Raw genomic sequence first — 8,961 nt, 5'->3', positions numbered from 1 at the left:
CATACTTTTTCTTTTTCCACTTTTCCTTTCCTCCACATTCCATATCCTTCCACCCCGTACATACCTTATATACAGTTTGAAGCTTCCAACTCTATCCACTACTTTTCATCCACCCCACATCCCATACAAGGTCTTCTTCATACATTCTTCCTCTTCCTCTTCCTTTCCTTTTCCTCATTTACACAATAGATCTTTTTCCTTCCACTTTTTTTCCTTTTCACTGTTCATTCTTTCTCTGTCCTCCTCCTGTTTATTCTGTATCATTTTTTTCTTCTCTTCTCACTCTTCCTCCCTCATTCCACCCCTTTCCACCCCTTCCACTATACAGCCTTCCACTTCTATAATACACCCACTACACTCCTCCACTACACGCCTCCACTACACTACGAACATAATAGACCAAGGAATAGTTAGTGAATGAGGGAATATGAGAAAATAATGATAACAAATGATAGAAGGAAGAAAAAAAGGTGATAAAAAGTGGAATACAAAAATAGAGAAACAAAAACAAACCTAAAAGCACACACACACACACACACACACACACACACACACACACACACACACACACACACACACACACACACACACACACACACACACACACACACACACGACACAAGATATCCGTGAAGACATCCACCCACCCACACACCGAGCAAAAAAAAAAAAAAAAAAAAGATGGCGGGCGCGGAGAGAGAAAAGGAAAAATATGCAAATGTGTGAACTTTATTTAAATGTCGAAGCTATTTATGGAGAGCTTAAGGTGGGGGAGGGGGGGAGGGGGGAAGAAGAGGAGAGAAGGAAAGTGGAAGAATTGTGGAAGGGCCAGAATAGTTATCATCTTCATCGCTCTTTTTTTTTCCCCTCTTTTGTGGTTCTTGTATAAAGGGTTCAAAATATAGTTGTGATCCTAAAGGCAAGGAGATTGGAACCTCTACGTGCGGCTTCGATCCTTCTTCCGTCCTCGGTTTTGGAGAAGTGGATTATGTTTCTTTATATATATATATATATATATATATATATATATATATATATATATATATATATATATATATATATATATATATATATATATATATATATCTCTCTCTCTCTCTCGCGCGTTTTCTCTATATTTTTCTTTGTGTGTTTTTTTTGCTATATATTTTTCTTTATTTTCTCTTTTTTCTGCGTTTTCTCTTCATTCTTCTCTTTTTTTCTCTATATTTTTCTCTATTTTTTTCTATGTACATTTTTCTCTATTTTTCTCTCTTTTCCGTGTTTCTCTATATTCTTTTTCTTTTTTCTCTATATTTTCTTTGTGTATATTTTTTTCTATATACTTTTCTCTATTTTTCTCTTTTCCTCATTTTCTCTATATTCTTTTCTCTTTCTCTATCCTTTTCTGTCTATTTTTTCTATATACACTTTTTTTCTCTATATATATTGTTTCTACATATTTTTTCTTATATCTTTCTCATTCATTATTTATACATTTTTTCCCCTTCAAGTGTCTGAAAAGCAAAAAAAAAGAAAAAGAAGGAAGAGACAGAAGGTAAAGCATAATAACAATGGAATTAAGAAGGGACTGTTGGAAGAAGGTGAATGGAGAGAGAAAGATAAAAGATAATACAGAAAAGAATGAAGGGAAAAGAAAGAGAATGTGAGAAAGTATAGAATTAAGAGACGAAAAAAAGTTAGAAATGAAGATAAAAGTAAAAAGGAAGGAAAGTTGATAATATATTCTCATCACCATCATCATCACCATCACCATCACCACCATCACCATCATCATTTTCACCCCCATTATCATCATCATCACCGTCACCATCATATCATCAGCACCATCACCATCATCGCCATCATCACCATCATCATCCTCACTATCAGTATTTAAAATTATCAACCAAAAAATAATTAATCTTTACATACCTTGCCTGTCCAGTTATCATCACCATAGCCTTCACCATCACCATCAGCACCATCACCACCGTCACCATCTAGAGACAAAAAAAAAGATTAATGAACATGTGTGAATAAAAAATTACGTCATCAGAACACAAAGGAAAACAAAGGAACGCTCGCAGTCATGAAACAAAGGAATAACGAGTGTCAAAATAAAGCGTCTAAATAAAACAAAAACAAGTAAAAATAAGCAATAAACAAACAAAAACATAAAACATAAGAACCAAACAAAAGAAGATAAACATACATTAGAACAAAACCAGACAAATAAAAACAAGCAAATAAATGAACAGAAAATAATCAAAACGAGACAAAAAAAAAATCAGGAAAAAAACAATCAAACGAAAACAAGGAAAAAATTAAAAATAAACAAACGGAAAAACAGAAAATACAAAAAACAAACACAAGGTAAACATAAAATAGAACAAAACCAGACAAAAAAGACAAGCAAATAAATGAATAACAATCAGAACAAAACAAAAATCATGACAAAAATCACACAAAAACTGGAAAAAATGAGTAAAATAAAAAAACAAATTAAAAAAAAACGTCAGCAACCAACCAGCGCGTACGGTAATAGAGAGAGAGAGAGAGAGAGAGAGAGAGAGAGAGAGAGAGAGAGAGAGAGAGAGAGAGAGAGAGAGAGAGAGAGAGAGAGAGAGAGAGAGAGAGAGAGAGAGAGAGAGAGAGAGAAAGAGAGAGAGAAAGAGAGAGAGAAAAGAGAAAGAACAAAATAAAATAAAAGAATAACAAAGAATAGGAGAAAAAAAAGAAGAAAAATACGTAAACACTAAATTAAAAAACAGTAACACACAGACACAGACAGACAGAGACAGACAGAGACAGACACAGACACACAGACACACACACACACACACACACACACACACACACACACACACACACACACACACACACACACACACACACACACACACACACACACACACACACTCCATCCATCACACACACCTTCACACACCATAACCACACACACACACACCCTTCACACACACACACACACACACACACACACACACACCACCTCATCCCTCACCCCTGACCTCCCCAACCCCTTCCCTTACACCCTATCACCCCAAAGCTAACAAAATCTGCCCTTACCCTCCCCATTCCTACCCAAACCTTCCCTAACCTAACTAGCTCTTCCCAACCCCTTCCCCACAACATCCTACCTCTTCCCTACCTCCTCCCTATCATCTCCCTTACACCCCATCACCCTTAACCTACCCCAACTTACCGAAACCTTCCCTAACCCTCCCCAAACCTTCCTATCCCTCCTCAACCCTTTCCCAAAACATCCTACCTCTTCCCTACCTCCTCCCTATCATCTCCCTTACACCCCATCACCCTCACCCTCCCCCACCCTACCCAAACCTCTCCTAACCCTCCCCAAACCTTCCTACCCCTCCTCAACCCTTTCCCAAAACATACTACCTCTTCCCTACCCCCTCCCTATCATCTCCCTTAAACCCCACCACCCTTACCCTCCCCCAACCTACCCATACCTCTCCTAACCCTCCCCAAACCTTCCTACCCCTCCTCAACCCTTCCCCATCCCTCCCCATCATCTCCCTCACCCATCACTCCCCATCCCTCCCTCACCCTTCCCAACTCCCACCCTTCCTAACCCTCCTAAACATCCTTCACCCCTCCCCTCGCAGCACGGAAAATAATACAGCCTGTTGAGCATGCCGTCATTAAGGCAGGAAGGGGGCGTGGCCGGGGCTGGCGCGGACCAATGGGAGGCGGAGGATGCTGGGCTGTGACACTCCGCGGCCCATTACTCATCTCCGCGGCCCCTGATTGGCGGAGGCGGGCCAGGCGTGCTCGCTCCCTGCCGCCGTGGGATACCTGCATAATGCCAAGGTGTGATGGGGGGAGGGGGAGGGGAAGGGGGAGGGGGGAAGGGGATGGGAGAGGAATGGAGAGGAGAAAGGAGAGGAGAAGTGTGTGTGTGTGTGTGTGAGAGAGAGAGAGAGAGAGAGAGAGAGAGAGAGAGAGAGAGAGAGAGAGAGAGAGAGAGAGAGAGATACAGATGGATATACAGACAGATAGACAGACATACACAGAGAGAGAGAATGAGAAAAAAAATGTATATAAAAGTGATGTATCATTTCTATTTCGCGAAACTGATGTGTGTGCGTGTGTGTGTGTGTGTGTGTGTGTGTGTGTGTGTGTGTGTGTGTGTGTGTGTGTGTGTGTGTGTGTGTGTGTGTGTGTGTGTGTGTGTGTGTGTGTGTGTGTGTGTGTGTGTGTGTGTGAAATATGGACAGGAGTATGTACAAAAAAAGATAGATGGATAGACAGACATACAGGGCGATAGATAGATTAATACAGAAAGAGAAAAATAGACAGGTAAAGAAAGACAGATAGATAAATAGATGAAAATAGGAAGGATAATAGAAAGATAGATAAATAGATAGATAGATAGATACAGACAAACAAGAGGATAGAAACGACCATATACAGACTTATAGATATAGATACAGATATAGATAGATACAGGTGACCAGGTAGACAGGAAAGCAGACAGGAAGGTAAGGAGACAGTTACAAAAAAAAAAGGAAACTATATGAACTGAAAATAATAAAAACAGACAGACAGATAGACAGAAGAACAGACAGACAGATAGACAGAAGAACAGACAGATAGACAGAAGAACAGACACAGACGAACAAACAAACAGACAGACAGACTTGGGCCGTAAAGTTGGACAAGATGAGGTAGTGGTGTGTTGGAGGAGGAGGAGGAGGAGGAGGAGGAGAAGGAGGAGACTAGGCCCCTCCCCCCCTTAGTACCTTGTCTAAGGGAGTAATCACCCACCTGTACTCCTCCTCCTCCTCCTCCTCCTCCTCCTCCTCCTCCCCACCCCCTTGAGTTGATGGGGGATGAAGTCCTTACAGGGGAACCTACTATTAAGGAGGAGGAAAAGGAGGAGGAGGAGGAGGAGGAGGAGGAGGAAGGGAAGGAAGGGGTACAACTGGATGGGTATTTGTCACTGTGTTAAAGCTCATGAGTAGTGCTCCCTTCCCTTCCTTTTCCTTCCCTTCCCTTCCTTTTCCTTCCCTTCCCTTCCCTTCCTTTTCCTTCCCTTCCCTTCCCTTCCTTTTCCTTCCCTTCCTTTCCTTTTCCTTTCCTTCCTTTCCTTTTCCTTTCCTTCCTTTTCCTTCCCTTCCTTTCCTTTTCCTTTCCTTCCTTTCTTTCCTTTCCTTCCTTCCTTTCCTTTTCCTTTCCTTCCTTTCCTTTTCCTTCCCTTCCCTTCCTTTTCCTTCCCTTCCCTTCCTTTTCCTTCCCTTCCCTTCCTTTTCCTTCCCTTCCCTTCCTTTCCTTTTCCTTCCCTTCCCTTCTTTTTCCTTCCCTTCTTTTTCCTTCCCTTGTTTTTCCATCTCTGCTTTTTCCTTCACTCCACTTCCCTTCCATTATTATCCCTTCCCTTCCCTTCTATTCACTTCCTTTCCCTTCCCTCCACTTCCCTTCTCTTCACTTTCATTCCATTTTCTTAGATATTTATCCTTTCCTTTCCCATCCTTTCTTTTTCTTTCCCTTCCCTTCACTTCCCTTCCCTCCCGTTCACCTCACTTTCATTCCAATTTCTTATATCCCTTTCATTTCTCATTCTTTCCCTTCCTCTCTTTTCACTTCCCTTCCCATCCCTTTCCTTCCTTTCAATTCAGTTCTCTATATTTTCCTCCCAAGCTGTCCCATTCCCTTCTATTCTCTTCTATTTCATTATCTTCCCTTCATATCCTTTTAGGTTATATTTTCCTTAGTTTCCTTTTCCTTCCCTTTCACTTTCACTTCCATTCCCTTCCCGTCTTTAACCCCCCCCCCCCCCTTCCTTTCGCATCCATTTCCTTTCCTACCCTTTCCTTTACTTTCCCTTCCCTCCACTCCGTTTCCCTTTTTCCCTTTTTTTCTTCCCTTTTCCTTCTCCTCCATTCCCTTAATTCTCTCCCTTTAATTCCCTTCTCTTGATTTCCTTAATTCCTTTCAAATGCCCTTTTCTTCCCTTCTCCTTACTCTCACTCTCTCACTCTCACTCTCTCTCACTCTCTCTATCTCTCTCTATCTCTCTCTATCTCTCCTTTTCCATTCCCTTCCTTTCCCTCGTTTTACATTTCCTCCCATTCCCATTTACATTTTTTTTCCTCCTCCTCCAATTTCACTTCCTTCCTTTTCTCTCTCTCTCCTCTCTCCCTCTTCCCCCTCTTCCTCCCCTTTCTTCCACTTTTCACCTCTTCACCTTCCTTCTTCCTTTCTTCCCTTCCTCTCTTCTTCCTCTCCTTCCCTTCTCCTTCCCTTGTTCTTTTGACTTACTGAAGGGAAATGCCGGTAAAACAGGTATGTGTGTGTGTGTGTGTGTGTGTGTGTGTGTGTGTGTGTGTTTTAGAAAACAATACAAAACAAAAAAGTAAACACAAAACACGAAACTAATTAAAAAAAAAACCAACAAAACAAACAAAAATTCAATACCAGAGAAAGAAAAGAAAAAAAACTAAGACGAAACACACACACACACACACACACACACACACACACACACACACACACACAATACCTGCAGGCAATTAAATCAACAACTTGTTACCTGGATGCTGTGACGAAAGGTGGTCAGGGCAGGTAGAGGAGGAGGAGGAGGAAGAGGAGGAGGAGGAGAAAGGTGAACAAAAATAAAAAGAACAAAAATAACAAAAAAGGAGGATGAAAGATGAAGAACAAAAAAATAAAAATGACGACAAAGAAGAGGAAGAAAGAAGGTCAAGAACAAAAGTAACAAGAACAAAAATAAGACAAAGAGGAAGAAAATGAAATATGAAGAACAAATAACGAAAACAAATAAAACAAAACAAACATTAACAAAAACAAAAATACCAAGACAAAGAAGAAGAGGAAAGAAGAGGATTAAGAACAAGAATAACAAGAACAAAAACTATGAACAAAAAAAGAAGACAGGTGGAGGAGGAGGAAGAAGAAAAGGAGGTAGGGAGGTGTACACTATGGAAGATGGAGAAGAGGGAAGAAGAGGTAGATGAAGAGGAAAGGAGAAAAGGTGAGAAAGAAGAGAAAACCGTTGGAGGAAAGAAGGAGGGAGGGAAGAAAAGGGAAGAAATGGAGGAAGACAAAGAAGAGGAAAGGGAAAGGAGGTGAACTATGGAAGAAAATGAGAGAGAGAGAGAGAGAGAGAGAGAGAGAGAGAGAGAGAGAGAGAGAGAGAGAGAGAGAGAGAGAGAGAGAGAGAGAGAGAGAGAGAGAGAGAGAGAGAGAGAGAGAGAGAGAGAGAGAGAGAGAGAGAGAGAGAGAAAGAGAGAGAGAGAGAGAGAAGGAATGGTTAAAATGTAGAAGGAAAAGGGCGGGAGAGGAAGGGAAAGAAGATATGCATGAGAGGGAAGGAGGGAGGAAGGGAGGGGAAGGAGGGAGGAAGGGAGGGAAGGAGGGAGGAAGGGAGGGAAAGGAGGGAAGGAGGGAGGACAAGAGGTGGGATTCTACCTGCAAAACCACCTGTAATTATCTCCAGAACAGGTATATACGATAACACACACACACACACACACACACACGTAGTAGTAGTAGTAGTAGTAGTAGTAGTAGTAGTAGTGGTGGTGGTGGTGGTAGTGGTGGTGGTGATAATGGTGATGAGGGTGGTGATGGGTAAAAAGATGAGGGTGTAAGTAACAGGTGGTGATGGTGATGATGATGCTGGGGGGAGGAGGGGGAGGAGAGGATGGGGGAGGGGTGGGGAAGAAGATGGGGAAGTAGTGGTTAGTGTTAGTGGGGGCAAGAGAATGATAAAAAAAGAGGTGGTGGTGGTGGTGGTGGTGGTAGTAGAGTAGTGGTAGAGAAGAGAGGGGAGAGGAGAGAGAAGAGGGGAGAGAGAGAGAGAGAGAGAGAGAGAGAGAGAGAGAGAGAGAGAGAGAGAGAGAGAGAGAGAGAGAGAGAGAGAGAGAGAGAGAGAGAGAGAGAGAGAGAGAGAGAGAGAGAGAGAGAGAGAAAGGGGAGGGAGGGGGCGGGATCAGGGAGTGGTTGGGGTAAGTGGAAAGAGGTAGTGGGTGAAGGGTTAGAGTTAGTGGTAGTGGTAGGGGGGAGGGGGAGGGAGGGGGGGGAGGGGGGGCAATAATAAGGGGCTAATATCGGTTTACGAGGTGACTGTACCGTATAAGGGTGTGTGTGTGTGTGTGTGTGTGTGTGTGTGTGTGTGGCGGCCTAGATGCCTCCCTTCCTTTTGTGTGTTACTGTCTGTCTGTGTCTGTCTATCTATCTATTTTTCTATTTATATTTGTCTGTGTGTTTGTATGTCTGTTCGTCTGTGCCTGCCTGTGTCTGTCTCTCTAGCTAATTTTGTGTATATTTGTCTGTCTGTGTTTGCACGTTTGTCTGTCTGTTTGTCTGTCTGTATATGTGTGTGTTTATCTGTCTGTCTGTCTGTGCCTCTCTTCCTCTCTATCATCCGTTTGTCTTCCTTCCTTCCTTCCTTCCTCTCCTGCTGTCATCCTTATCTTCCTTTGTTTCCTTCCTTCCTGTTTTCCATATTTATCTATTCTTCCTGTCTTCCTGTCTTCTTTCTGTTTCACGTCTTCATTCATTCTCTCTTTCCTTCATTCCTCCTTCTTCCTTCCTTTCTTCTCCTCTTCCTGTTCTCCTTTCGTTATCTTCCTTTACATCAAAATTCTCCTTCCTTCCTTCCCTCCTTCCTTTCTTTTTCTTCCTTCTTTTCTTTCTTCCTTTCTTCCTTTCATTCATTCCTTTCTTCCTTTCTTTCCTTCCTTCCTTCCATTCTTCCTTTCTTCCTTCCATTCTTCCTTCCTTCCTTCCTTTCTTCCTTCCTTCCATTCTTCCTTCCTTCCTTTCCACTTTTTCATTCCATTCCTTTTTTATCTCATTTCTTTCATTTTCATTAGCGACCCTTTCCCTACAGTCCTTTTCTAACACACACACACACACACACACACACACACACACACACACACACACACACACACAGACAAGTGAGATATG

The 8,961-nt window shown here is 42.2% G+C and overlaps 1 long non-coding RNA gene across 2 annotated transcripts in view; it reads right to left on the bottom strand.

Annotated features, from left to right (window-relative positions):
- The window catches only part of LOC127005536 (uncharacterized), a 119,010-nt gene that overhangs the window by 68,352 nt on the left and 41,697 nt on the right, over positions 1-8,961 (bottom strand). For both annotated transcript variants that reach the window (XR_007758664.1, XR_007758663.1), the window contains exon 2: positions 1,915-1,982. This is a non-coding gene — a long non-coding RNA (uncharacterized LOC127005536). The remainder of the gene's footprint in view (positions 1-1,914; positions 1,983-8,961) is intronic.

Source organism: Eriocheir sinensis, chromosome 30, assembly GCF_024679095.1.
Source record: "Eriocheir sinensis breed Jianghai 21 chromosome 30, ASM2467909v1, whole genome shotgun sequence".
Taxonomy (NCBI): domain Eukaryota; kingdom Metazoa; phylum Arthropoda; class Malacostraca; order Decapoda; family Varunidae; genus Eriocheir; species Eriocheir sinensis.
Note: the sequence above shows the minus strand (reverse complement) of the source record. Positions and strands in the feature narration are given on the sequence as shown.